Source organism: Schistocerca americana, unplaced genomic scaffold (assembly GCF_021461395.2).
Source record: "Schistocerca americana isolate TAMUIC-IGC-003095 unplaced genomic scaffold, iqSchAmer2.1 HiC_scaffold_401, whole genome shotgun sequence".
Classification (NCBI taxonomy): domain Eukaryota; kingdom Metazoa; phylum Arthropoda; class Insecta; order Orthoptera; family Acrididae; genus Schistocerca; species Schistocerca americana.
The window spans coordinates 67,501-72,500 of NW_025726128.1; the positions used below are offsets into that span (position 1 = coordinate 67,501).

At 54.3% G+C, this 5,000-nt stretch overlaps 1 non-coding gene across 1 annotated transcript in view; it reads left to right on the forward strand.

The window, feature by feature from the left end:
- Nucleotides 1-4,291: 4,291 nt before the first annotated feature.
- Nucleotides 4,292-5,000, forward strand: part of LOC124582191 — a 1,910-nt gene continuing 1,201 nt past the window's right edge. Inside the window, exon 1 of the ribosomal RNA XR_006973783.1 lies at nt 4,292-5,000. This exon is cut by the window's right edge and continues 1,201 nt beyond it. This is a non-coding gene — a ribosomal RNA (small subunit ribosomal RNA).

Consider the following 5,000-nt stretch of genomic DNA (forward strand, 5'->3'; position numbering starts at 1 on the left):
CACCCCAACGCCAGCGCCTCTGCCGCACGAAGTCGTGGACCGGCAATCACTCCACCTGCACCCGTTCGTGCCCCACCCCAACCGCTCGACTCGCAACTCCAGCGGATGAACGGCGGACTTTGCTCGCACTCGCAATGTGCAATCCACCCCTATAACGTGCGTTTCATGAAGAGTTATGTCCAATATGCGACATTCCCGCTGTCCATATACATGAGCTGCGAGCTGTACCACGTACGAGCTACAGACGCGATCGCGTTGCTCTCTGTACGAATGCAGATGCTCAGCGGCAGCTAGGAGGCGCTCCATCCATGTCGGTACCGGTGAGCGTTGCACTCGCAGTCGCAAAAACGTACGGCAAGTATATTACTCGGAAGAGTCAATGACAGTCCAAGCCCCCCTGCGTGGGAAGAGTCTTCCTAGGCCATGACCCACCGGAAGGGCGCAGCGTCCCCCACCCCAGACATGTGACGTCACACTATCGGTATTGACGACTAGACTGATTCCTTATAATCATTTGCGATACACCGGTGGAAGCTGCCGAGACGAGTAACTACATAGCGGGCTCGCCGTGTCACTAATGTACAGAGATACAATAGTTTCGACTGGAACCGGATTAAACGTATACACGGCGCTGATTAGTAATAGATAGAGCCATCAGAATACAGATAATGTATACAACTGTCCGTATACATGCTGAAAGACTCTGCTCACAATCACACGTCAGCCAGACACTCTTATCACGCACTACTCTCTGCCTGTAACAGGCACACAGACAATATGTAAGCACCAGCATGGAACAACACCCAGTGCATCCTCTCTGCCACATTAGACAATCCACACTATCATAACCAGACCGGGAGGTCCACTCACAAAACAGAATATCTCACCCTTCCGACAACCACCATTGCTCAGCTAAGCCACCAACACCCACACATGTCCTACACAGGGGTGCACCCAACATCACAATACTGCCTCCTGTCACACCACACAAACAATGGCAGGAATGAAAGACACAGGTCTGCCACAAGCATGGAATCAGAGCGCCGCCTGTTATGAGCCAAAGGTGCACCCTGACGTGGCAAATCAGATGATGCCGCAGTCATTTACTTACGATAATCACAATCAACAAACCGGCCCCCCCCCCCCCCCCAAAACACCTTTCCTTACAACAATGTGTACCTTAACCTAACCCGTATTGTACCTTAACCTAACCCGTATTGTACCTTAACCTAACCCGTATTGTACCTTAACCTAACCCGTATTGTACCTTAACCTAACCCGTATTGTACCTTAACCTAACCCGTATTGTACCTTAACCTAACCCGTATTGTACCTTAACCTAACCCGTATTGTACCTTAACCTAACCCGTATTGTACCTTAACCTAACCCGTATTGTGCCTTAACCTAACCCGTATTGTGCCTTAACCTAACCCGTATTGTGCCTTAACCTAACCCGTATTGTGCCTTAACCTAACCCGTATTGTGCCTTAACCTAACCCGTATTGTGCCTTAACCTAACCCGTATTGTGCCTTAACCTAACCCGTATTGTGCCTTAACCTAACCCGTATTGTGCCTTAACCTAACCCGTATTGTGCCTTAACCTAACCCGTATTGTGCCTTAACCTAACCCGTATTGTGCCTTAACCTAACCCGTATTGCGCCTTAACCTAACCCGTATTGCGCCTTAACCTAACCCGTATTGCGCCTTAACCTAACCCGTATTGCGCCTTAACCTAACCCGTATTGCGCCTTAACCTAACCCGTATTGCGCCTTAACCTAACCTATATTGCGCCTTAACCTAACCTATATTGCGCCTTAACCTAACCTATATTGCGCCTTAACGTAACCCGCGTTGCGCCTTAACGTAACCCGCGTTGCGCCTTAACGTAACCCGCGTTGCGCCTTAACCTAACCCGCGTTGCGCCTTAACCTAACCCGCGTTGCGCCTTAACCTAACCCGCGTTGCGCCTTAACCTAACCCGCGTTGCGCCTTAACCTAACCCGCGTTGCGCCTTAACCTAACCCGCGTTGCGCCTTAACCTAACCCGCGTTGCGCCTTAACCCAACCCGCGTTGGGCCTTAACCCAACCCGCGTTGGGCCTTAACCCAACACGCGTTGGGCCTTAACCCAACACACGTTGGGCCTTAACCCAACACACGTTGGGCCTTAACCCAACACACGTTGGGCCTTAACCCAACACACGTTGGGCCTTAACCCAACACACGTTGGGCCTTAACCCAACACACGTTGGGCCTTAACCCAACACACGTTGGGCCTTAACCCAACACACGTTGGGCCTTAACCCAACACACGTTGGGCCTTAACCCAACACACGTTGGGCCTTAACCCAACACACGTTGGGCCTTAACCCAACACACGTTGGGCCTTAACCCAACACACGTTGGGCCTTAACCCAACACACGTTGGGCCTTAACCCAACACACGTTGGGCCTTAACCCAACACACGTTGGGCCTTAACCCAACACACGTTGGGCCTTAACCCAACACACGTTGGGCCTTAACCCAACACACGTTGGGCCTTAACCCAACACACGTTGGGCCTTAACCCAACACACGTTGGGCCTTAACCCAACACACGTTGGGCCTTAACCTGCTCTGTAATTGTCATACGACGCGTTAAATTAGTGTAGTGTTGCCTAACTGCAACCCCCGCAATATAGTTTGCTACCCGCACTGCCCGGTCCCCAGAGTATCGCTTCATGTTAAACACCTTGCAGCTATACACTGTAATGCGGATGGCAGCAGGACGTACATGCTCAATGCCCTTCGCAGTTGTTCATTGGCATTCGCATGGCGAAGCACAGCCTACGTTGTGGTACGGCTTGTGTCAACTGTCCGCTGATGTTGTACGTCCAAATCACACACTGTACTGCACATTGGTCCTCATGTACTGAATGATACATCGTGGTACATGTGTGACCGTACCACGACTGCGCCAACAACGGCGAACCATACGGTCCAAATATTGTGCACTCAGCTACGTGTCGTCTCCCTATAAGAGCTGGATTGCAGTATGGTATGCCGTGGATGGCGATCAGCATGAGCCGTCTGTTGATGTAGTGGCGCGTGTTGTCAGACGTAGTCGTCTCTTCTCACTCACCGTGATAGCATGGTGCACTGCGTTCCACATCTGCGACATGCGACAGAGGCCGGTTGACAGTCGTTCGCGCAATGGACATCGCATACGTACGGGGGCCACCTTCCACGTGTTCGCGAAGCGTGCACATGTTGTTGCGTGTATGTGGGCAGACATAGTGTGTCGTGACACCTGACACAGGCATGCAACAATCGTTGAATTTGCAAATGGCGATGGACGTCTACGTTTGCTGGTGACGTTACGCAAATGAACAACTGGTAAACCGTTGTGGTGCGGTTGTTCTCGCTAGAGGTGAATCAGTGATGGCGACGATCGGTTGAGCTACCAACCGGTTGTTTCAGCGATACCCACCATGCCCACGAACGTGAATGGCATGTGGGTGTGAAGCGATACGCGGCGGTGGCTGGGTGGGACCGTCCCCGGCCGGTGAGGGGGGGCCTCCCGGCGTGCTGGCCGCGCGGTGCGTGGGCGCACGCGCTACAGCCGGCTGGTGGGGGCGGCCAGTGGCAGGCGCGCCGGCCGACGGAGGCGGCAGGCGGCGCAGCTGCGCGCCGGCGCACCCTGCACGCGGCGCCGTGCGGCCAAAGTAGGTCCTCGCGGGCCCGGTGCGAAGCGCGGTGGACATCTGCAGTGTGCTGGTCCGATTGAGGACTGTGTGCGCTGAGGATGCGCCGCCGCCCGGCGCTCGGCGCCGCGACGCCGTCTGCTGCTCGGTCGCCTCTGCGGTTCTCGCAGGTGGTTTGTATCGCAGCTGTGCGGACGTGTTGGCGCGTTCGCTTCGGCACCCAAGTGGGGCTTTTGTCCTTCTGTGGCGCTGGCGTTGGAGCTGCCGGCCACCGTAGGTGGCGCGTGTTGTCTCCCGCCGGCAATGCCACGACAGCACGCTCCCGGGCCTCTGTCGGCAGCGGCAAGCTCAGTTGGGAGCACGGGTGGTCGCACCTAAAGCGTCTACTCGCCAAACTCCGGGCGATTGCGCCTCTCTCGAACCCGACCAAGTACTTAGGACGGCGCTGCGCGCCGCCGGGACCTGAGAGGGTTTCGAGGTGTATTGTGCAGGGGAGCTCAGCCTCCTCCTGTTTGCAGAATAATTGAGCGGACGCTTGCGTGTTCGCGCGGGCCCCCGGGACACACTCCCGGGCGGCCGGCTGCTCAGCTCTAGTTGACGCAGCTCCCTGGTTGATCCTGCCAGTAGTCATATGCTTGTCTCAAAGATTAAGCCATGCATGTCTCAGTACAAGCCGCATTAAGGTGAAACCGCGAATGGCTCATTAAATCAGTTATGGTTCCTTAGATCGTACCCACGTTACTTGGATAACTGTGGTAATTCTAGAGCTAATACATGCAAACAGAGTCCCGACCAGAGATGGAAGGGACGCTTTTATTAGATCAAAACCAATCGGTCGGCTCGTCCGGTCCGTTTGCCTTGGTGACTCTGAATAACTTTGGGCTGATCGCACGGTCCTCGTACCGGCGACGCATCTTTCAAATGTCTGCCTTATCAACTGTCGATGGTAGGTTCTGCGCCTACCATGGTTGTAACGGGTAACGGGGAATCAGGGTTCGATTCCGGAGAGGGAGCCTGAGAAACGGCTACCACATCCAAGGAAGGCAGCAGGCGCGCAAATTACCCACTCCCGGCACGGGGAGGTAGTGACGAAAAATAACGATACGGGACTCATCCGAGGCCCCGTAATCGGAATGAGTACACTTTAAATCCTTTAACGAGTATCTATTGGAGGGCAAGTCTGGTGCCAGCAGCCGCGGTAATTCCAGCTCCAATAGCGTATATTAAAGTTGTTGCGGTTAAAAAGCTCGTAGTTGGATTTGTGTCCCACGCTGTTGGTTCACCGCCCGTCGGTGTTTAACTGGCATGTATCG